This window comes from Coregonus lavaretus (assembly GCF_964263955.1).
Source record: "Coregonus lavaretus genome assembly, chromosome: 1".
NCBI lineage: Eukaryota > Metazoa > Chordata > Actinopteri > Salmoniformes > Salmonidae > Coregonus > Coregonus lavaretus.
In genome coordinates, this window is record NC_139988.1 from 886,578 (window position 1) to 911,879 (window position 25,302).

The 25,302-nt window shown below is 44.4% G+C and overlaps 1 protein-coding gene across 1 annotated transcript in view; it reads left to right on the forward strand.

Moving 5' to 3' along the window:
• Positions 1-25,302, forward strand: part of adgrb3 (adhesion G protein-coupled receptor B3) — a gene marked incomplete at its 5' end in the record, with an annotated part of 302,913 nt that overhangs the window by 20,455 nt on the left and 257,156 nt on the right. The window lies entirely within an intron of this gene.

Sequence of the window (25,302 nt, forward strand, 5' to 3'; positions counted from 1 at the left end):
AGGAAACAAACAAAGAAGCCCTAGTTTAAAAAGTACAGAGAAAAGTAATTCATTCAGAAAGCAGTTACATTAGGAGTAATGAGGATATGAATAATTAATATTTGAACACAAGCATTCACTGTGATATGAAAACCGTTGGTGACACACACAAAAATAACATTCTGTTGTATGTTTTATTCATTAGGACCACAAAGGCATTTAGATTAAAAGTTGTTCATATACTGAACTTGACTTAAGACGTAAACATAACAAATAGAGAAAAATAAAGAAACACATCAAAGAATATCTATACACACATTACAAGGCCCCTTAGTTCCAGTTAAGGGAAATCTTAACATTACAGCATACAATGACATTCTGGATCATTCTGTACTTCCAACTTTGTGGCAACAGTTTGGTGAAGGCCCCTTTCCTGTTTCAGCATGACAATGTCCCCATGCACAAAGCGAGGTCCATACGGAAATGGTTTGTCGAGAGCGGTGTGGAAGAACTTGACTGGCCTGCACAGAGCCCTGACCTTAACCCCATCGAACGCCTTTGGGATGAATTTGAACGCCGACTGTGTGCCAGGCCTAATCGCCCAACATCACTAATGCTCTTGTGGCTGAATGGAAGCAAGTCCCCGCAGCAATGTTCCATCGTCTAGTGGAAAGCCTTCCCAGAAGAGTGGAGGCTGTTATAGCAGCAAAGGGGGGACCAACTCCATATTAATGCCCATGATTTTGGAATGAGATTTTCGATGAGCAGGTGTCCACATACTTTTGGTCATGTAGTGTAAGTGGTATATATTATGATATGATTTTACAGGAATTGTCCATTTGGTTACTAGCAGTCTCCAGTAGAGTGTTAGTCCTGATATGGGTTGTTTGAACACCTCAGTGTGCACATGCCCATGTCTATAGAAATACCAAAACCTACTTCAATGGCTGAGACATTTCAAGAGTAAGTCATGTACTTTCTCTCAGACGTTTGAGTTCTCACCTTTCTTTTGGCTTCAACACCCAGAATCCATTTGGTCTTTCACCAGCCATGGATCTTTCCTTCAGTAAGGCTGCATCCAGGGATTATTCCCTTCCCATACAGATACTATCCTACTATCCTACTCAGAAACAGCAGGCGATGGCTGGATCTCAGCGTTTCCAATACGCTTCTTCGGACTCTTTTATCCTCCAAAGCTGCTTACAGTACAGTGAGTACATTCATCTATAGTATGTGTGTCTGATCCCTGCGGAAATTGAACCCGTAACCTTTTACCAACTGAGCCACAAAGGACCACTAAATGTTAATCCACCTGGGTACCACACACAGAGCCGGGTCGGCCACAAATCATTCAGGGACAGCACCGGCAGCAGCCGTCAGACAGGTTCAGCCAGGTCCAAGTGGCTACACTCCTTCCAGAAGTAATTATTTTGTAATGATTCGGTAGCGGTGCAGCATTGTCCCTGTCCTTGCCCCGTCCAACGTCTGCTTTCTCTAGGGGTCAACTCACGGGTGGCCAGGCAGGGTGTATGGCTGACTGCTCTGCTCTGCCACAACACTCTCCTCCACTGCAATACACTCACCTCACAGGCTGAGATTTGGAATAGAAGTGCTGATCTAGGATCAGTTTTGCTCTTTAGATCATAATGAATAGGATTACATAGACAGGGGGGACCTGATCCTAGATCAGAATTTTGCCAGTTCACAGTCTTCAGGTGAAATGTCACTTCTCAATTGAACGTGCAGGGACAAATTATTCACAATAGAAGTGCTGATATAGGATCAGTTTTGCCCTTGATATCAGAAGGTATAACATTATATGGACATGGGTTAACTGATCCTAGATCAGAGACTCTTTCTGAATATAGACCCTGGCTTTGCCAGTTCATAGTTAGTCAAGGTGAAATGCAAGGACAAATGATGTGTAAGGACAAATTATTCATTGTCTTTCCTTCAGTTGTTGCCCCCCCCCCACCCCCTACCTTCCTCCCCCTGTTTTAGAACGTGAATACTGTTGACAAAAGGCACTCATGCAGCCAGGTTAATGAGCTAGTAAATTGGCCCAATTATGTTCCGTTGCCTTTCTTGTTTGTGCCCTCCAAAAACAGTTGATGTTTGACGTGAGGGGAAACAATAAGCCATGAAACAAAATGGCTGCCCTCTCCAAAGTAAGATGGCAAATATTCTGCTACGATGATATACGTTTACACTACAATACATATTTTGGGTTAATTTGACCCAAAGGTGTTTCAGAATTAGCTGTCTATCAAAACTCAGTGTACATTGTACACAACGCCGTACAACACAAACATACAGTACATTTGACTGTAAAATGAGGACTTTTAAAGCACCAATCTGCAGTTGCTACATCAATTGTTGGACTTATAAATAATGACATGCAGTACCAGTCAAAGGTTTGGGCTCACCTACTCATTCAAGGGTTTTTCTTTATTTTTACTATTTTCTACATTGTAGAATAATAGTGAAGACATCAAAACTATGAAATAACACATATGAAATCACGTAGTAACTAAAAAACTGTTAAACAAATCAAAATATATTTTAGATTTTAGATTCTTCAAAGTAGCCACCCTTTGCCTTGATAACAGCTTTGCACACTCTTGAATTTCACTCAACCAGCTTCAATTAACAGGTGTGCCTTGTTAAAAGTTAATTTGTGGAATTTATTTCCTTCTTAATTTGTTTGAGCCAATCAGTTGTGTTGTGACAAGGTAGGGGTGGTATACAGAAGATAGCCCTATTTGGTAAAAGACCAAGTCCATATTATGGCAAGAACAGCTCAAATAAGCAAAGAGAAACAACAGTCCATCATTACTTTAAGACATGAAGGTCAGTCAATACGGAACATTTCAAGAACTTTTAAAGTTTCTTCAAGTGCAGTCGCAAAAAACATCAAGCGCTATGATGAAGCTAGCTCTCATGAGGACCGCCACAGGAATGGAAGACCCAGAGTTACCTCTGCTGCAGAGGATAAGTTCATTAGAGTTACCAGCCTCAGAAATTGCAGCCCAAATAAATACTTCACAGAGTTCAAGTAACAGACACATCTCAACATCAACTGTTCAGAGGAGACTGTGTGAATCAGGCCTTCATGGTCGAATTGCTGCAAAGAAACGACTACTAAAGGACACCAATAATAAGAAGAGACTTGCTTGGGCCAAGAAACACGAGCAATGGACATTAGACAGGTGGAAATCTGTCTAATGAGTCCAAATTTGATGAGTCCAAATTTGAGATTTTTGGTTTCAACCGCCATATCTTTGTGAGATGCAGAGTTGGTGAACTGATGATCTCCGCATTTGTAGTTTCCACCGTGAAGCATGGAGGAGGAGGTGTGATGGTGTGGGGGTGCTTTGCTGGTGACAGTGTCTGTGATTTATTTAGAATTCAAGGCACACTTAACCAGCATGTTTACCACAGCATTCAGCAGCGATACGCCATCCCATCTGGTTTGGGCTTAGTGTGACTATCATTTGTTTTTCAACAGGACAATGACCCAACACACCTCCAGGCTGTGTAAGGGCTATTTGACCAAGAAGGAGAGTGATGGAGTGCTGCATCAGATGACCTGGCCTCCACAATCACCAGACCTCAACCCAATTGAGATGGTTTGGGATGAGTTGGACCGCAGAGTGATGAAAAAGCAGCCAACAAGTGCTCAGCATATGTGGGAACTCTTTCAAGACTGTCGGAAAAGCATTCCATTTGAAGCTGGTTGAGAGAATGCCAAGAGTGTGCAAAGCTGTCATCAAGGCATCAAGATTTTTGAAGAATCTAAAATCTAAAATATATTTTGATTTGTTTAACACTTTTTTGGTTGCTACATGATTCCATATGTGTTATTTCATAGTTTTGATGTCTTCACTATTATTCTACAATGTATGAAATAGTAATAATATAGAAAAACCCTTGAATGAGTATGTGTGTCCAAACCTTTGACTGGTAGTGTATACCGATTGATTCTTGAAAACTATAACTTATAAAACCTTAATGAGCTTAGTTCAGCTGTCAGACCCCGTCAGAACCCAAAATATAAGTTTGTTTTACTACAATGTTTGTCAACTTGGCAAATGTAACACTTTGTAACCTGAAAACAAGGTTAGAACTATACATTTGATATCATGGATGGTCAGTCCTTGCATCCATAGCTCTGTCTATGAATTTGAGAGTGGTTTCATTTCTCCAGCCCCATCCTTCAGCGTTTTTACCAAAACGTTGTTATTGTTTTAACTGCAGATTGGCCCTTTTTAAGTGATAAAACATCAACCCTCCTTTCACAGAGAAACCATCAGATGCTTTTACCAATCATGTCTCAACTTGAATTAACCGTTTACCTAACATTAGGTTGATAAGGACGTAGTCAACAGCAAATATTTATAATGACAAAACTGTGACTTCAGCAAGATGTCCTCTCACCAACACTGGAAGGGGTTTGTGTATCTAGTATCTGGTAAACAAGCAGTATGAAACTAGGATTAATCTTAATCTTAGGTTCTGGGTCTGCATCGAGACCTTTTATTTATCTGGATTAAAACCCAGGGGGATTTATTTGCACTATGAATTAAACCTAAGCCTTACATGTTATAAAGAGACTTCAGTGGTACTATGAATAGGTTATCTTGTTTTGTCATGAATTACATTCTGATGTTTTGATATAGCCTAAATTCCCTTCAATATACTGAATACATGATGTTTTGATATAGCCTAAATTCCCTTCAATATACTGAATACATGATGTTTTGATATAGCCTAAATTCCCTTCAATATACTGAATACATGATGTTTTGATATAGCCTAAATTCCCTTCAATATACTGAACACATGATGTTTTGATATAGCCTAAATTCCCTTCAATATCCTGAATACATGATAATAATAATATGATAATATGCCATTTAGCAGACGCTTTTATCCAAAGCGACTTACAGTCATGCGTGCATACATTTTTGTGTATGGGTGGTCCCGGGGATCGAACCCACTACCTTGGCGTTACAAGCGCCGTGCTCTACCAGTTGAGCTACAGAGGACCATGATGTTTTGATATAGCCTAAATTCCCTTCAATATACTGAATACATAAAACAATTTAAATCAGAGGTGTTTTCCTCTAATGAGTTAGAACCAACAATTCTTATTGACAGGCATAAATTAAAATTGATTTATTCTGACATTTTTATGAATACCTGACATAGACACATTAGTATTTGGTATGATTTTACTTTATTATCAGTAATAACAAAGCGTTTATTAGTGTTTGTACTTTAATAGTTTATTTAGTCTACCATTTTCAAGTGGGCAATGTATGAAGCTATCATAGTTAATATTTACTATTTATAAACAGCTGTTATTTAAGAGTAGTGTTGTTTTGTAAACAAATGTTCTTCACTGAAGTCATTATTATATTCATATAACGTTCTGTAGGCCTATTATTGAAAGGAAATGGAAAATATGAAGGCCGCTCTACCTAGTTTGCATCTTCTAATGTAAACAAATGGTAATTTTGTCTCCCTTAAGTGCATATAGGTAGTTAATGTCCCACACTGTTATTTGTCTCTGATAATGAAATGTCTACAAGGGAGACCTTGGAATATTCATGAATATCTTTGTTTCTAATTTTACATTTACATTTACGTCATTTCTAATAACAAGTCTTTCGCCAGGCCTCTATTAAATTGACATTGTTGTAAATTTAGTTTACTTATTTTATTTTATTTTTTATTTTATTTTACATGCCTGAGACATGAAGACTTCCATTCCGCATACTCCCCAAGCTAATGCTTTAGCTTAGCAGGCTAACAAAGTCTCGCCGCACACAGGAAACCCAGGTTTGAAATCTCAGTCAACCACACTAACACTCTTTGAGCTTTACCAGTTAATTCACATCTCCACCCAGCTCCCTCCTTCTAGTGCGTGTGTTAGGGGATGGCCTTATTGTGGGTTATGTAACAAATACATCATGTAAAATGTTGCTGTGGTGACACTGTTGTGCCAAATTGTCGGCTTGTCATAAGCACTCTGTGCTGTGAGAAATGAGAAACCGCTCCTGCCACCTAAATCACATCAAAGATTGGTCATCTTAAACTGTGGGGGGGTGCATCCCAAATGGCGCCCTCTTCCCTATGAGCCCTGGTCGAAAGTAGTGCACTATGTAGGGAATAGAGTGCCATTTGGGAAGCAACCTGAAAAATAAATAAATTGGCCTACCAAATGAAAAGATTTACATGAATGATGTATGTGTATTATGCATCCCTCCTTATCATAGAGGAACGTCTTGATGAGTTGCACTATTTAGCGTTCCCTTTGAGGTAAATTCATGTCAATTTAAGTGATGCTCAAGCAGCGAGATGTGTTGTTAGTGCATGTCTCTAGGGAACGGTTATCCCTTGTGTGCGACTCGGTGGATGGTGTGTTATTTAGCCCCAGAGATGAAATCTTCAATATGAATAGCAGAATAACATTTAATTTGATGTGCTGCTGCTGCCCTATGAAATCCAAGCTCGTTGGCGTAGTCGAGATAAAAGCATTTGGTGTTTTATATTGTTGCTGGCTCCCTGCCTGTGAGCCATGCTGTTATCTGAGATATGTCGTCGGATCTTTTCCTTCTAAAATAAATCTCATTCTGATAGATTTACCAGCTCATTTGATAAGTGACTGTCGCGGGTCAATGGGGTTTTGTACATTTAAGCTAATACTAACAATCTGAGTAAATTGAGGTTGTTGTGAATAGTGGGTGCTCGGACAAACTACCTAAAGAGGTTCATGTGAAAAGTACTGCAAATCAGATAAATGATATATTTTGTTCAGATTTACCATCTCATTTGATAAGTGACTCGCACGGGGCCAATGGAGTTTGTGGCATTTATGGTAATCCTAAATCTACCAGTCTTGTTATGAACAGACTGTCTGTGGATGATCATCCAAACTGCCTTCATTAAGTGATCACAGTCTGAGAAGCTGTGGCTCATAGTATATATATTGGCACTGGTGTTGTACTGTGAAAAGTATTGCTGATTTATCATCTCATTTAATAAGTTCCTGGCACAGGTAAATGGATACATTTATGCTAGTACTCTGACAATCTAGTGATCTTGGAGGATGTTATTTGCTCATCCAAACTATCTACAGAGGTTAAAGGGGTAATCCATAATATTCACAGTTGTGAATAGGTTAAATGGGACAATCAGTGATATTCACAACCACTAAAAGGTCAATGCACAATAAACTGCTAATCAGAGAAATGTTCTTACCTGTATAATTATGTTATATACATGTGCACAACTCATATTTGTAGCGCTGTGTGCAGAAGAGCATGTTATGTAAGCCATCAACATGGTCTATAGAAATACATAGTTACCAACAGGTCATTGTGTGACGTACAGATTTATGTTATTATGGAAAGGCCAGCTATAACATACAACACAAATAACTACCATTACTTACAATCCATGATAGGGTTTGAATACAATACCAGACTGGGAGCAGGGCGCTTAACCTGTAGTGTGGACACCCTCTATTACAATACCACACTGGGAGCAGGGCACTTTACCTGTAGTGTGGACACCTTCTATTACAATACCAGACTGGGAGCAGGGCGCTTAACCTGTAGTGTGGACACCCTCTATTACAATACCACACTGGGAGCAGGGCACTTTACCTGTAGTGTGGAAACCCTCTATTACAATACCAGACTGGGAGCAGGGCACTTAACCTGTAGTGTGGACACCCTCTATTACAATACCAGACTGGGAGCAGGGCACTTAACCTGTAGTGTGGACACCCTCTAGTACAATACCAGACTGGGAGCAGGGCACTTAACCTGTAGTGTGGACACCTTCTATTACAATACCAGACTGGGAGCAGGGCACTTAACCTGTAGTGTGGACACCCTCTAGTACAATACCAGACTGGGAGCAGGGCACTTAACCTGTAGTGTGGACACCCTCTAATACAATACCAGACTGGGAGCAGGGCACTTAACCTGTAGTGTGGACACCCTCTATTACAATACCACACTGGGAGCAGGGCACTTTACCTGTAGTGTGGACACCCTCTATTACAATACCACACTGGGAGCAGGGCACTTTACCTGTAGTGTGGACACCCTCTATTACAATACCACACTGGGAGCAGGGCACTTTACCTGTAGTGTGGACACCCTCTATTACAATACCAGACTGGGAGCAGGGCACTTTACCTGTAGTGTGGACACCCTCTATTACAATACCAGACTGGGAGCAGGGCACTTAACCTGTAGTGTGGACACCCTCTATTACAATACCAGACTGGGAGCAGGGCGCTTAACCTGTAGTGTGGACACCCTCTATTACAATACCAGACTGGGAGCAGGGCACTTAACCTGTAGTGTGGACACCCTCTATTACAATACCAGACTGGGAGCAGGGCGCTTAACCTGTAGTGTGGACACCCTCTATTACAATACCAGACTGGGAGCAGGGCGCTTAACCTGTAGTGTGGACACCCTCTATTACAATACCACACTGGGAGCAGGGCGCTTAACCTGTAGTGTGGACACCCTCTATTACAATACCAGACTGGGAGCAGGGCGCTTAACCTGTAGTGTGGACACCCTCTATTACAATACCACACTGGGAGCAGGGCGCTTAACCTGTAGTGTGGACACCTTCTATTACAATACCACACTGGGAGCAGGGCACTTAACCTGTAGGGTGGACACCCTCTATTACAATACCACACTGGGAGCAGGGCACTTAACCTGTAGTGTGGACACCCTCTATTACAATACCATACTGGGAGCAGGGCACTTAACCTGTAGTGTGGACACCCTCTATAGGCATGACCAGGAACTTAAAGTATGCAGGTACACTACATGACAAAAAGTATGTGAACATCTCATTCCAAAATCATGGGCATTAATATGGAGTTGGTCCCCCTTTGCTGCTATAACAGCCTCCACTCTTCTGGGAAGGCTTTCCACTAGATGTTGGAACATTGCTGCGGGGACTTGCTTCCATTCAGCCACAAAAGCATTAGTGAGGTTGGGCAGTGATGTTGGACGATTAGGCCTGGCTCGCAGTCGGCATTCCAATTCATCCCAAAGGTGTTCAAAGGGGTTAAGGTCAGGGCTCTGTGCAGGCCAGTCAAGTTCTTCCACACCGATCTCAACAAAACATTTCTGTATGGACCTTGCTTTCTGCACGGGGGCATTGTCATGCTGAAACAGGAAAGGGCCTTCCCCAAACTTTTGCCACAAAGTTGGAAGCACAGAATCGTCTAGAATGTCATTGTATGCTGTAGCGTTAAGATTTCCCTTCACTGGAACTAAGGTGTCTAGCCTGAACCATGAAAAACAGCCCCAGACCATTATTCCTCCTCCACCAAACTTTACAGTTTGTACTATGCATTCGGGCAGGAAGCGAATGGTGAAGCCAGATGGTGAAGCGTGATTCATCACTCCAGAGAACGCGTTTCCACTGCTCCAGAGTCCAATGGCGGCGAGCTTTACACCACTCCAGCCGACGCTTGGCATTTTGTATGGTGATCTTAGGCTTGTGTGCGGCTGCTCGGCCATGGAAACCCATTTCATGACGCTCCCGACGAACAGTTCTTGTGCTGACGTTGCTTCCAGAGGCAGTTCAGAACTCGTTAGTGAGTGTTGCAACCGAGGAAAGATGATTTTTACGCGCTACGCGTACCCCGTTCTGTGAGCTTGTGTGGCCTACCACTTAGTGGCTGAGCCGTTGTTGCTCCTAGACGTTTCCACTTCACAATAACAGCACTTACAGTTGACCTGGGCAGCTCTAGCAGGGAAGAAATTTGAGGAAATTTGAGGAACATCCTATGACGGTACCACGTTGAAATTCACTGAGCTCTTCAGTAAGGCCATTCTACTGCCAATGTTTGTCTATGGAGATTGCCTGGCTGTGTGCTCGATTTTATACACCTGTCACTAACGGGTGTGGCTGATATAGCCCAATCCACTAATTTGAAGGGGTGTCCACATACTTCTGTATATATAGTGTATAATGCATTGTGATCCAGTTATAATGCATGGTAAGACTTGTCAAGCATGAATTAATACATTATAAACCTTATTAGGCATTATGAAGGTATATGCTTTGCTTTGCATATGGTAGGTAGACACCAGTAGAGTTTCATCTCTGAAACTAATGGGAACATCTAGTTCACCACAAAACTATAAAAGAGTACTGTGGAGAATTCACTTCATTCTGCCAATACAGAAGGTAGATCAAACAGATCCTCTCTGCAGTATTGTGGTGGAGAGAGAGAGAAAGATGAAAAGAGAAAGAGAGAGAGAGAGAGAGAGAGAGAGAGAGAGAGAGAGAGAGAGAGAGAGAGAGAGAGACAGAGAAAGAAAGAGAGAAAGAGGTTCAGAGCACATAAACCATAATGGGATGTGACAGACAAATCAGAAGAGCTTGGGATTCGGTTCCTGCATACACACACACACACACACAAACACACACACACACACACAGAATCATTAGTATAGCACCCTGGCAAATACTGCCTTACCTTTCTGTTCCTTCTGACCTCCTGGGTTTTCATATCAGTGGAGAAAAGGAAAAAGCACATTTCTGTTCCTTCTGACCTCCTGGGTTTTTTTCATAGCAGTGGAGAAAAGGAAACAGCCATATAAATAGAATCAAATTGAACACGTTCTATTTCTATGGAAACAACTCATGCTTCTCCTTGTGTGTTTGCCATTGTATTTGTGGACCCCACCGCAATATAGAAAACACTAAACACAACCACAGAAATAGGAAGGGCACACCAGGGAGGAAGCACCAGGAAGGAGAATGTTCATCCCAGAACTATTGACTAAACATACATGATACAGATAGTTCTGCAGTCCATGTAATGGTCATAACCCTTCCATGATACAGATAGTTCTGCAGTCCATGTAATGGGCATAACCCTTCCATGATACAGATAGTTCTGCAGTCCATGTAATGGTCATAACCCTTCCATGATACAGATAGTTCTGCAGTCCATGTAATGGGCATAACCCTTCCATGTAGAAAACAGAAATAATAACAGTATAGACATTATGTCATGTTGTTTTAGCGCTGAAGGAGTTTTCTGTCAAGGGTGTCTGCATTTGACTTTTTTTCTTCCTGCTTTGAATATTGCGTTGTTCCCTTCCTTTCCCTTCCTTTCTCTTTGCTTGGCTTAGCGGTAATGATCCCCCTCTCTTAGTGGATGAGGTGCCTTCTCAGGAGCCCACTGCACCATTTGAAAATCACTTCAGAAAAGCACAAAGACCACAGGAGGATTAGAAGCATTATAAGTGACAGGTGATGAAACCCCCCAAAAAGAGGAAAAAAATATAACTTTGCCAGAGAAAGATATCTGCTCTCTAAGGTTGACACATTTTTTTTCCCTTTTTACAATATGTGTGTTCCAAATGTCACCCTATTCCCTTTCTAGTGCACTACTCCCATATGTCTCTGGTCAAAAATTAGTGCACTATGTAGGGAATAGGGTGCTTTTTGGGATTCTAACAATGTATTTCTATTCCAGCTTTTTGCCTTCTTCCACCATGTCACTATAGGATGTTGATATGGGCACGTCCCAAATGGCACCCTATTTCCTATAGGGCCCTGGCCAGAAGTTACACTGTATAGGGAATAGGGTGCCATTTGGGATGCGGTCCATGCCACTATAGGATTGTTGTTTAATCTGTTCCCTCAGGGATTTCCAGGCAGCATTCAATGTGATCATAATGACATTTGTCACAGCTGTCTGGGTTTCAGGTTTGTTTTATAGCACTGAGTCCTGGTGTACTGTGGTGCATTTCCCCAGCAGTTGGTAAATCTTGGAGTCCCTCCGTTTTGAGTTCCTGCTCCTGAGCTGTTTAGCTGATCAATTTATCTCCCGTTGCTTATCAGATTTGTATAAAAGGGTCAGAGAGAGACAGAGAAAGACAGAGAAAGCCTACAGAACCTCACAGGACAGATAACAATGGTCAGAAAAAGAGAACACATGCTCCATCTTGGTACACCACAGAGAATATAGCAGTTTTACTGTTTGTCAATGTGTCAGAGCTTTAGTATCCAGTGTCAGACTCTGAGACTGTCCTAATATGGACACCGTATGATCTGAGGATGTCCTAATATGGACACTGTATTCTATGAGGCTGTCCTAATATGGACACCGTATGATCTGAGGATGTCCTAATATGGACACCGTCTTCTATGAGGCTGTCCTAATATGGACGCCGTATGACATCACCTACATAAGTAACCTTGTATCACATTATTACTACACAGCATCAGTAAATCTTATTCCTTACAGAAGTAATTTCTTCCCTGCTAGCAAATTCCACTTCAGATTTACATTGTTGACGTCGAGGTTTCAGCAATATTATTCCTTGAATATTAGGAACTTTAATTCAGAAAACCGTTATTTACTGTAGCAATCCTCAATAACATCTATACATAATGGACATGATATCATATTGGCTGAAATGTAGCAAAAATGTCCTGAATTGTAATCTTTGTTTTACATTTTTAAATAGTTAATTCATGTTTCCTTGCTTTTAGTCTGATCAGTGGTTTGATATATTCAGTGTATTAGCAGTCTGCTTTGTTCTCTGGCCCCTGTCTGACAGCAGCATTAGTACATTATTTGAATGGATGAATCATTTTGCAAAAGGCTTTTATTTTGTGGCTTTGAAATGTGCAGTTTTCCACCACAAAAGGTCAGTCATGTCATGAAAATCTGTTCTGAAGCAGTTTATGTGGTTGATTCAGGATTGTATTTACGGTGTTTGATGTTCCGTCGTCATAAAATCCAACTGGGCAGGAGGGAATGGCTGTCCTTCCTATCTGTTTAACATAGTTTATTATACAGTATATAGTAACCCTTTAATAGGCTTAGTTATAACAAACATCTATCCAGTTTTTTTTTTTGTGTGTGTGTGTGTGTGTGTGTGTGTGTGTGTGTGTGTATCTGTGTCCGTTATAACAGTCTAATTTCAGGGCACTGCCGGTGACGCATGACCACACCTTCAGTTGTGATGGAACATCATATCATTCTATTCTGATATGATGTCTCCCCCCCTCTAGGCGACATCTGTGCTGCATGTCAGAGTCAAAACTAAACCACAACCTCAAGTCGTATAGCAATGTTTCTCTCTGTTGCTGTAAAACATTTTTTGGGGACAAACAGTTTCCATTTGTTCATGATTCAACCAATTCCCAGAGCAGCTGTATTGACGGACTAGACTAGAGGGTTTTGCTCAGTTGTCTTGGCAATATTCCTACCAACTGGCAATATGAAATGTTATAAATGATTTCAGTCTATAGCCCACTCTGCTATCTCAGTCACACAAGACCAAGATGAACATTTGTATTTAGGAGAAGGTGAAATTATAGAAATATAGTTGATAGTAACTTTGTAAACACCTTTACAAAAAAACACAAAGACGTGTCTAAAGGCCAATCAGATTTGTGAACACAACCCCTAGCTGTGTATTGCAGCTTTCTATGTTATCTGTTGTCTGAAGCTGGTGAGGTGTGGAAACACTTTGTTGCTTTTATGGATTTTGTTTTGATGCTTTTTGTGCTATTTCTCTGTCTGCGTGCTACGTGTTGCTTGACCTATGTTGCTCTGTCTGCGTGCTACGTGTTGCTTGTCCTATGTTGCTCTGTCTGTCTGCGTGCTACGTGTTGCTTGTTCTATGTTGCTCTGTCTGCGTGCTACGTGTTGCTTGTCCTATGTTTCTCTGTCTGCATGCTACGTGTTGCTTGTCCTATGTTTCTCTGTCTGCATGCTACGTGTTGCTTGTACTATGTGTCTGTCTGCATGCTACGTGTTGCTTGTCCTATGTTTATCTGTCTGCGTGCTACGTGTTGCTTGTCCTATGTTTCTCTGTCTGCCTGCGTGCTACGTGTTGCTTGTCCTATGTTTATCTGTCTGCGTGCTACGTGTTGCTTGTCCTATATTTCTCTGTCTGCATGCTACATGTTGCTTGTCCTATGTTGCGCTGTCTGCGTGCTACTTGTTGCTTGTCCTATGTTTCTCTGTCTGTCTGCGTGCTACGTGTTGCTTGTCCTATGTTTCTCTGTCTGCGTGCTACGTGTTGCTTGTCCTATGTTTCTCTGTCTGTCTGCGTGCTACGTGTTGCTTGTCCTATGTTTCTCTGTCTGCGTGCTACGTGTTGCTTGTCCTATGTTTCTCTGTCTGTCTGCGTGCTACGTGCTAGTTATATGTTGCTCTGCATGTTGCTCACTGCTCATTGTTTGTCTGTATTGTTATTGGAATAGTTTTTAATAACCTGCCCAGGGACTGCGGTTGAAAATTAGCCGGCTGGATAAAACCAGCACTTTTACTGAAACGTTGATTCATAAATAATAAATAATATGCCATTTAGCAGACGCTTTTATCCTAAGCGACTTACAGTCACGTGTGCATACATTTTTACGTATGGGTGGTCCCGGGGATCGAACCCACTACCCTGGCGTTACAAGCGCCATGTTCTACCAATTGACCTACAGAGGACCACTGTCTCTGTAAAAATTAAAATTAAAATAAACTCAACTCAATCTTTGTTCATTTTTATGTCTGAGACAATGTTAGATTCAAGTATGCAACCGCCCACGATTTCTCGGGTAATATAGAAAATGTTGGTTGCCATGGAAACCAGTGCTTCAAAATGGATCAGACATGCATGGGGAGAAAAGCACCAGTACTGACGAAACATTACATTACATGTTCTCAACTGAAAAGGCTGTTCAGTTAATTGAAGTTTTGTAGCAGATTGTATGTTATTATAGTCTACAGATGAAGGATCTGTTTTGTTGCTGAGAATTTTCTTGCACAGCAGGAAATGCAAACGTGTAGTGTATTCAAGGTTTTGAAATGCTTCTAAAGTTTGTCATTTCCACTTTAACATTTCAGACTTGATTTGCCATAACACATTTTTTTTTATCAACCCCTACAAAATATTTTCAATAATTATAATCCACATAATAATTCACATTTCCTGTTGCGGGATTATTTTCCTGCCGTAGCAAACTGGCTCAAATGAAGATCATACACCTGTCCACAGATGATGAGATACCCAGAGAAAATAAGTAATATTCTTCAGTGTAATTGGATCATTATGTTGCATTCTGCTTTCTGTCTTATGTCAGCAAACAAGTTGAAGTACATCCATCAACAGATCATATCATATAAATAATCTTTCTCCTGCAGGTAATGCACTGTTTCCATTACAGCCTATCAATCAGAAAAGAGCTGTGAGGAAAATATCACAGTATGTGCCAGTATTGTGAAATTCATGTTATGTGACGTATGCAGGATGTTATGTGGACTGGATATCTAGCTATTAATTTTATGAAAAGAAGCTTGTTTGTAGCAAACACAGATAGAAATCTCAAGAGCACAAAATGCACTTTCAAGAACATGATCAGGAACTAGTTTGCCTACGTCCAGATATACAAAACACTTCAACACATTAAGAACCATAACGTCTGTATTTATTTTCTTAGTTCACTTTGTGTTCTTGAACGTAGCCCTGTTTTTCATTTTTGTTCATTGATTTCACCTGTGTTAGTTACTCACCTGGTCTCATCAGCTCCTTATTTAGTTCAGTTCTTTCTGTTTGTGCCTTGTGAGGTATTGTTCGTTTTTTACTCTACTAAGCCTTTTCCTAGCTCGTTTGTGAGAACCAGTTATAGCCTTCAGTCCTAGTTTTGTTTCACCTGCATGTTTGCCTACCTGTGTATGACCATTGCCTGCCTGTGACCACGATTCCTGCCTTCTGTGAAGACGTAATAAACACCTGCCACACTCTGCGCGTGAATCTACACCTTTTTCTCCCTGAGTATTCATTACAGAATACCTCAACAAAAACTGAATGGATTCAGCGGAGCTACAGTGGCGCCTAACAAGGCAAGAGGAGCGTATGGATGTAATCGGCCATCTTCTCCGCCATCCCTACTCCTCCGATGGCAGGTATCGTAACCCATAGCCCTCCTTCATTCATATCCATGCCTGGAAAATATGACGGTTCACCTGGGAAATGTCAGGGATTTCTGATGCAATGCAGAACAACCCCACTAACTTCGCCACCGACAAGAGCAGGGTGGATTTTGTTGTGTCTCTACTCACAGGCAAAGCCCTGGATTGGGCCACCGCCATATGGACTGCCAACAGCACAGAACTCGGATCCGAGACCCATTTCCACACCCTCTTCAAAGAGGTATTCGATCACTCTCCTTCCGGTCGTCCTATAGGGGACCTCCTCATAGACCTTCAACAAGGACACAATTCAGCTGCCGAATATGCCCTGGCTGCAGGGAGTGGATGGAGTGAAGCTGGGTCATGCTCCTCTCTCGTGTATCGAACGTCAAAGGCGGATCCAAGAAGGGCTGTGCCTATACTGTGGAGGGAAAGATCATTTACTCAGCCATTGCCCTGTTCGCCCTCCACGGAGAGATGAGAAGGGTCCCTCCGCTGCCATGCAGGTAGGCGGGGACATATTTCTAAATATCTCCCAGAAGCAATTCTCCATCCCAGTATCGATAACCATGAAGGGGGTTACAAAGTACGTAGAGGGCTTGATAGATTCGGGAGCAGCAGGTAGTTTTATCGATCACCAACTAGTACAAGAGATGACATTGATCTTACACCTGTCACCCCTCCCTTAAGGATTAACACCCTGGACGGGCAGCCATTGGGCACGGGCTTCATTACGCACCTGACACAGAGCGTTACCCTCCAGATTTGAGTCTTCCACACCGAAACCATTCAACTTATGGAACTCTCATCCCCCAAACAGCCACTCATCCTCGGACACCCCTGGCTTTGTCGTCACGACCCTGCCATCTGGTGGCGACAAGGTGAACTACTGTCCTGGTCTTCTACCTGCTTCACCAGTTGTCTCAGCCTACCCTGCAGAGCCACCACCATTGAAGACTCTGCCTCTGCAGTGCCACCCACCATACCATCTGAATACGCCCAGTACAGCAATGTCTTCAGCAAAATCAAGGCCTCCACTCTGCCACCACATCGCCCAGGGGACTGTGCTATTGACTTACTCCCTGGAGTGTCCCCACCGAAGGGCCGTGTTTACCCCCTATATATCCCAGAAATTGAGGCATTGATGAACTACATTGATGAAGCACTCAAACGGTTTCATTCGTCCTTCTTCTTCCCCGGCTGCGTCCAGCTTCTTCTTCGTTGGAAAAAAGGACGGTGGTCTCCGTCCATGTATTGATTACCCGACCCTGAATGACGTTAAGGTCAAGAACCGTTTCCCTCTTCCTCTGATCCCAGCGACCCTTGAACAAGTGGGCCACGCCAACATCTATACAAAACTCGACCTGCGGAGTGCTTATAACCTTGTCCGTATACATGAAGGCAATGAATGGAAGACGGCCTTTATCACCGCACGAGGGCACTACGAATACCTGGTCATGCCCTACGGCCTTACTAACACCCCCGCCGTCTTCCAATCCTTTATGAATGAGGTTTTCCAGGATATGATCAACCGCTTTCTCATCGTCTACATTGATGACGTCCTGATTTACTCCCTGAAGGAACACATACAGCATGTACAAATTATTCAACGGCTCCTTGACCATAACCTTCATGTGAAGACTGAAAAGAGCACCTTCCATGTAACCTCAGTAAACTTCCTCGGTTTCGTACTGACACCTGGAGGGGTCAGCATGGATGAGAACAAAGTCACCGCCATCAGTAGCTGGCCCAAACCCACCCCTGTGAAGGAACCAACGTTTCATTGGGTTCTCCAACTTCTATCGCCGGTTCATTCGGAACTTCAGTTCTACTGCCGCTCCCCTCACTGGCCTTACCCAGCCAAAAGACCCGGACCCTTCAATGGACTGATACCGCACTGACTGCTTTCAACACCTTGAAACGCCTCTTCACCTCAGTTCCTGTCCTTCGCCAACCTGATCCGACCCTTCCTTTCACCCTGAAGGTGGATGCCTCCGAAGTAGGAGTAGGAGCCATACTCTCTCAGCGGGTGGGAACACCTCCAAAATCACATCCTTGTGCCTTCTTCTCAAGGAAGTTATCCCCCGCTGAGAGGAATTACGATGTGGGGAACAGAGACCTCCTTGCCATCAAGCTGGCAGTCGAGGAGTGGCGCCACTGGTTGGAGGGCGCACAACATCCCTTTCTCGTCCTAACAGATCATTGTAATCTAGAATATATCAGAGGGGCCAAGACGTCAAACTCCAGACAAGCCCGCTGGGCACTCTTCTTCACACGCTTCCATTTTCATGTTACTTACATCCCTGGAAAGAAAAACGTAAAAGCTGATGCTCTCTCCCGCCAGTTTGACCTTCCGACCAGTAACTCAGACCCTACACCCATTCTTCCTTCCTCTTGCATTATGGGACTGGTACAGTGGGAGGTTCACTCTGCCATACAAGAAGCCCTAACCTCAGACTCGACTCCTCCTGAGACACCAGCTGGGAAGAGTTACGTACCAGCAGCTGTTAGACCCCAACTGATGCAATGGTGTCACACGTCCTTGGGGTCAGGACATCCAGGCATTACACGAACCACCGAACTTCTAGCCCGTAAGTTCTGGTGGTCCTAACTGGCATCTGACTTCACGGATTACGTACTCTCCTGTTCAGTGTGCCCAAACCAAAAGCCCTCGTCATCTCCCTTCCGGTAAGCTTCAACCTTTGCCAATCCCTCACAGACCCTGGTCCCACATAGCTGTTGACTTCATCACATACCTTCCGGAATCCTCTGGTAACACCACCATCCTTGTCATAGTAGACTGTAAGGTTCTGTATTTAGTTTCTTAGTTCACCTTGTGTTCTTGAACGTGGCGCTGTTTCTTTGTGCTCTTGAACGTGGCGCTGTTTCTTTGTGCTCTTGAACGTGGCGCTGTTTCTTTGTGTTCTTGAACGTAGCCCTGTTTCTTTGTGTTCTTGAACGTAGCCCTGTCTTTCATTTTTGTTCATTGATTTCACCTGTGTTAGTTACTCACCTGGTCTCATCAGCTCCTTATTGAGTTCAGTTCTTTCTTTTTTGTGCTTTGTGAGGTATACTCTAAGCCTTTTCCTAGCTCGTTTGTGAGAACCAGTTATAGCCTTCAGTCCTAGTTTTGTTTCACCTGCATGTTTACCTACCTGTGTATGACCATTGCCTGCCTGTGACCACGATTCCTGCCTTCTGTGAAGACGTAATAAACACCTGCCACACTCTGCGCGTGAATCTACACATTTTTCTCCCTGAGTATTCATTACATAAGGAAGGATTTATGAGTAAGACTTCAGGAAGTACAGTATGAAAACATTTGTAGAATAAGTAAAGACTAATTACCACAATGTTGATTTCATTCCATCTTAACTGATCTCGTTTAGTACGCAATTAAGTACACCACCATCCTACCTCCTTGACTAATAGTTGTTGATTAAAAATTATTTTGAAAGCCAACATTAACAAGGACCCAGATGACTAAAATTTGGAACTAGAATTTGAATCTTTGGGAGGAAACTCTGGAACTCTTTTTTTCCCACCACGTTGATGTTTAATGAGTTGGCCCACATTTGGGGCCGTTTATCGTATGAGTGACAGCTGAAGTGCCCTAGAGGGTTTGTGCCCGCTGTGGCCCGCTGTACCCTCGTACCCGTGTTCTCTCACTCAGTGATGCCAAAGCTGCCATGTAGCAGGTGATTACCACAGGAAGGAGCTCTCACCTGCTGTGGGACTCAGTTGGCCCTCAAGTCAAAGCACTGTGCTCCTCCTCTAAGAAACTTTGACCATCTTCACTCACCCCCAGGAGAGAGGGAGAGAGAGAAAGAGAGAGAGAAAGAGAGAGAGAAAGAAGGAGGGAGTGGAGGAAGGGAGAGCTTGGCTGTTGTGGTGTTGTCACAACAGTTAGTGAAGTGCAATAATTGCAGCTTTCTTGTGTGATGGTGACAAGGGGAAGGGGAACGAATAGAGCAGACTAGAGCAGGGAGAGTGAGAGGAAGCACTGCCATTTGGCAGGGTGAGTTCACACACACACACACATTCATGCACACACACACACACACACACACTGGATGGAATTAAAGAGGAGGGGTGAAGCTAGTCTTCCAAATGTTGTTCCTTCTGTTCTGTTCTAGCCTCATTTTCAGAAGAGAGGTCCCAATGACTGTTCACTTCCTTACTCAACCAGACTGTGTTTTTGTTTTACTGATCGTCAACCGCATGAATCATCTCAAAGTGTTAAAGGTTGACCGCCTGAGTACTGAACAGTGAGTTTCCATCACCACCAGTTTGTCTGTATAATTTATGGCATTAGCCTTAGCCTGTGAGCTGGCAATTGAAACAGCCCCCTGAGGTCAACGTGGACACGACATCATCCCACCTTTGACCTCACTGACAAATGACAAACAGGATGAACCAAGTTATTTTAATTATTTATTTCCTTGCTGGGTAGAATGGTGTTGTTATTATGATATGGCCTGGAGGTCAGAGTTTCAGGGTCTCTGTGTCAGTGTGTGTGTGAGTTGCAGGGAGGCACCAAATCAATGATTTAATCAACGGTTGCTCACCCTCATGTCAAAGCTTATCACAGCTGGTCATTCTAAACTGTACATGCCTCACTGGACCCTGTTATACTAAGACTCTATCCACACACACTCACACACACACACACACACACACACACACACACACACACACACACACACACACACACACACACACACACATACACACACACACACACACACACACACACATTCACACACAGACTCCCCCCCACACACAGATCCCCCCCCCCACACACACACACACTACCCCTCACTGTAGAAGTCCTTAAGGTGCATGTCACCCTACATTTACCATTACATTGTACCGCCAGCCAGCCTCCCAGCCAGCCTCCCAGCCAGCCTCCCAGCCAGCCAGCCTCCAGCCACCCAGCTTCCCAGCCAGCCAGCCTCCAGCCAGCCAGCCAGCCTTCAAGCCAGCCAGCCTCCAAGCCAGCCAGCCTCCCAGCCAGCCTCCCATCCAGCCTCCCATCCAGCCAGCCAGCCTCCCAGCCAACCTCCCAGCCAGCCAGCCTCCCAGCCTCCCAGCCAGCCTCCCATCCAGCCAGCCAGCCTCCCAGCCAGCTAGCCAGCCAGCCAACCAGCCAACCAGCCAGCCAGCCAGCCAGCCAGCCTCCCAGCCTCCCAGCCAGCCTCCCAGCCAGCCAGCTAGCCTCACAGCCAGCCAGCCTCCCAGCCAGCCTCCCAGCCAGCCAGCCTCCCAGCCAGCCAGCCAGCCTCCCATCCAGCCAGCCAGCCAGCCTCCCAGCCAGCCTCCCATCCAACCAGCCAGCCTCCCAGCCAGCCAGCCAGCCAACCAGCCAACCAGCCAGCCAGCCAGCCAGCCAGCCAGCCAGTCAGCCAGCCAGCCAACCAGCCAGCCAGCCTCCCAGCCTCCCAGCCAGCCTCCCATCCAGCCAGCCAGCCTCCCAGCCAGCTAGCCAGCCTCCCAGCCAGCCAGCCAGCCTCCCAGCCAGCCAGCCAGCCTCCCAGCCAGCTAGCCAGCCTCCCAGCCAGCCAGCCAGCCTCCCAGCCAGCCAGCCAGCCTCCCAGCCAACCAGCCAGCCTCCCAGCCATCCAGCCTCCCAGCCAGCCTCCCAACCAGCCAGCCTCCTAGCCAGCCAGCCTCCCAGCCAGCCAGCCAGCCTCCCAGCCTCCCAGCCAGCCAGCCTCCCAGCCAGCCAGCCAGCCAACCAGCCAGCCAGCCTCCCAGCCTCCCAGCCAGCCTCCCATCCAGCCAGCCTCCCAGCCAGATAGCCAGCTTGCCAGCCAGCCAGCCTCCCAGCCAGCCAGCCAGCCTCCCAGCCAGCCAGCCAGCCTCCCAACCAGTCAGCCAGCCTTCCAGCCTCCCAGCCAGCCAGCCTCCCAGCCAGTCAGCCTCCCAACCAGCCAGCCAGCCTCCCAACCATCCAACCAGCCTCCCAGCCAGCCAGCCTCCCAACCAGCCAGCCATCCTCCCAGCCTCCCAGCCTCCCAGCCAGCCAGCCTCCCAGCCAGCTAGCCTCCCAGCCAGCCAGCCAGCCTCCCAGCCAGCCAGCCTCCCAGCCAGCCAGCCAGCCAGCCTCCCAACAAGCCAGCCTCCTTGCCAGCAGTACTACAGGATGTTATCTTACACCTTGCTATCATTTGCATGGCTTGAGGGCTGTTTGGACGCTAGCTAGTGCCTTTTCTTTGAGCTACATTGGCTATGACATATGTCTCTAACACAGCGGTACAGTGTGGATGAGAGGCGTTAATGAATTACAGCTCATTGGCGTCTGGCTCTTTCACCACAGCATCGCTGCAGGGGATGGAGAGAATAGAGGAGAGGAACGGAGAAATACATGGAGGCAAGGACTACGTCTGTGTCCCATATGGCATCACTATTTTGCTCCAGACAGTGTCTGTTTTTGTCCTTAATGTACAAAGCAAGAGCTTTCTTTGGCTGCATCCAAATGGCAGCCTATTACCTGCATAGTGAACTACCTTTGACCAGATTACTATGTGGGCTCTGGTCAAAAGTAGTGTATTATACGGAATAGGGTGCCATATGAGACACTTCTGCCTCTGTTCAGGAGGCCCCTCACGTTCTGGGGTAGGGCGAAGCCGTGAAGCCTGTCAAGCAGCAGAAGACTGTCAGAATATCTCCTGTCTTCGTCTTCCTTCTGAAAGAGAGCGAGCCAAGCTTTGCCGAACCCATTTAATTATTCAACAGCTAGTACCAGCTAGGGAAGCAAATCCCCACCCATCCGCTGATGTCAGCGTCGGCTTGCTTCTTCACTATGCCGAGAGTAAACGTTCAAACATTCAACACGCTATGGATGAATCAGCCTCCAACAACCAGACCTGGATTCAAATACTATTCCAAATATTTATAATATTTTTAGGGTAACAAGCAAGCACTTCTCAAAAGAATGCTTCACAACACAGATAGAACACAGATAGAAAGATGTGTTAGCTGGGAGGAATAAAAGTATTTTAATTGGTTTACTGCGTTACTCATAGACATTTTGTTTCAAAAGCACATCTCACTTCGACCTGTCTAGCAACTCCTTAGAGTGCAGTCCCTTTGTCCCATTAGAGAACTGCAAATAACTATTTTGAACTGCAAATTAAAAAGCACGAGCTGACGCGTACCCCCAAAAATTGTTTAGGTGCTGACTAACGGGAGGGTAAACTATATAAAAATAAACAAAGTTGCACACTCTAAATATGCTCCCAACAATTTAATGGGTACGCCTAACCAACGTCTCGTCAACGCCCTAACCAACGTCTCGGCAACGCAGCTCCTTCTTCAGGGTGACCTGGGGTTGCTCAGCTCCTTCTTCAGGGTGACCTGGGGTTGCTCAGCTCCTTCTTCAGGGTGACCTGGGGTTGCTCAGCTCCTTCTTCAGGGTGACCTGGGGTTGCTCAGCTCCTTCTTCAGGGTGTCCTGGGGTTGCTCAGCTCCTTCTTCAGGGTGACCTGGGGTTGCTCAGCTCCTTCTTCAGGGTGACCTGGGGTTGCTTAGTACCTTTGTGCTAAGGAGACATTGGAGTCCTTTTAAACAGAGTTTGAGTTTGTCTGATTCGTTGTATTGTGAGCTGTTGTGCTTGGACCTGCCAGACCTGACACGTGTGATGTTAAATAAGAAATGACTAGCTACAAATAAAAACATATACCTTTACCAATCACCAGTCCCAACAGGGTTATAGATGAATAACAACACACAATAAATGCCACCTTAAAACACAAAGTTAGTTCAGGAAACTCTCCTGCTAAAGATATTGGTTGGGATTGAATTAACAAAATCTGATTAAAGAAATTAAAGTGGGCAGTAGAGTTTGGGGAAAATGTGACATTCTAGTTGATCACCATTAACTACCAATTATCCCCAAATAACTACCATTTAAGTACACATAGTAACATCTAGTAACTAATGAATGACCTAATCAACCTTTTTTTTACACGTTATTCTTAGCCTTGGCGCTGCTTGGCTGGTTAGGACACTCTGTTTCGTTCCTTTTGATATCAGTCAATGAATTATGAATCACAATGTGTAGGCAGATGGAAATGATGAGAGGGCCGCCCTGTCTGTCCATCTGAGGCAACTGATTTTGACAGTCCTTTTCTCACCTGCTTCTATACTGACATTTATGGCAACACTCTGCCACTAAAAACACCACTGTGTAATGAAATATTCATATGGGAGTTTTTACTAGATATAAACATGGTAAACCATAGCTTATTGTAGAAGCACTATCCCAGCAGGCAAAACTGGATGAAATTACATCATTATTAGAACCGTTACAACTCAGTGGCCTTTTGGTTAGAGTATCCACCCTGAGATTGAACGGTTTGGGGTTTAATCCCCATTCGAGTCATACCAAAGACTCATAAATGGGACCCGGTGCCTCTCTGTTTGGCGCTCAGCATTAAGGACATGGACTGGGGCCAGTAGAGTGTCCTCTCCTGTTTCTGTAACGTGAGGCAGCTTGATGTACCAGTACATGCCTTGGACAGTAGCATCTTATTTCAAAATGAGTTCCTTAATTCAACAACATTAACTTGTATGTGCAATAGATTGTAAGGCAAACTGCACAATCGCACATACTAGTCTCAACATGGAGTTTCAACAGGTAGCTAAATATAGGTCCAACAATCTGCTTTGATGGAAGTTAACTAATGAACTAAAACAAGTTCTTCACCGAAAATGTTGTCTCGTCTGTTCCCTATTTTCTGTGTAATTATGCAACACTCAAGACATTTTTCTATTTCTATATGGAACCTTGTTTTGGATCTCCTATCGTTCTATTAATAGCCTTTCCCCAGCTCTGGTGACGTCATGGTGACTGCAGTAGCAGCAGCAGCAGAGGCAGCAACAGTCTTCATCTCTCTACTGTGACTCTCATCACCACCGTACACCTGAGTCATCTGGGAGTTCTGTTCTGCCTCCCATACGGCCACAGGCTTACACATGATTAGCATAGACTGAGGCTGCGGAAGGAGCAACACACACACACGCGCACAAACCCACATGCAAGCTTGCACGCACACACACACAGGCACGCACAAACACACGGATACACACGCACATTTACACACACACACACACACACACACACAGGATCTTCTCCTTAAATGCTGTTTGAGAAGAAGACGAGGAAAGGACGCAAGCAATCGAGGAAAGATGAATTAGGAAAGAGCCACCTTGTCCTGAAAGAGGACAGTGACCCTATGTAGCCTCTGTCACTTGCAAAGAAGCAACTGGCAAATGTGGAATATGATTATTATGACGCTGTATCAGCAAGGAACTGAGTGAGTTTGATGTTT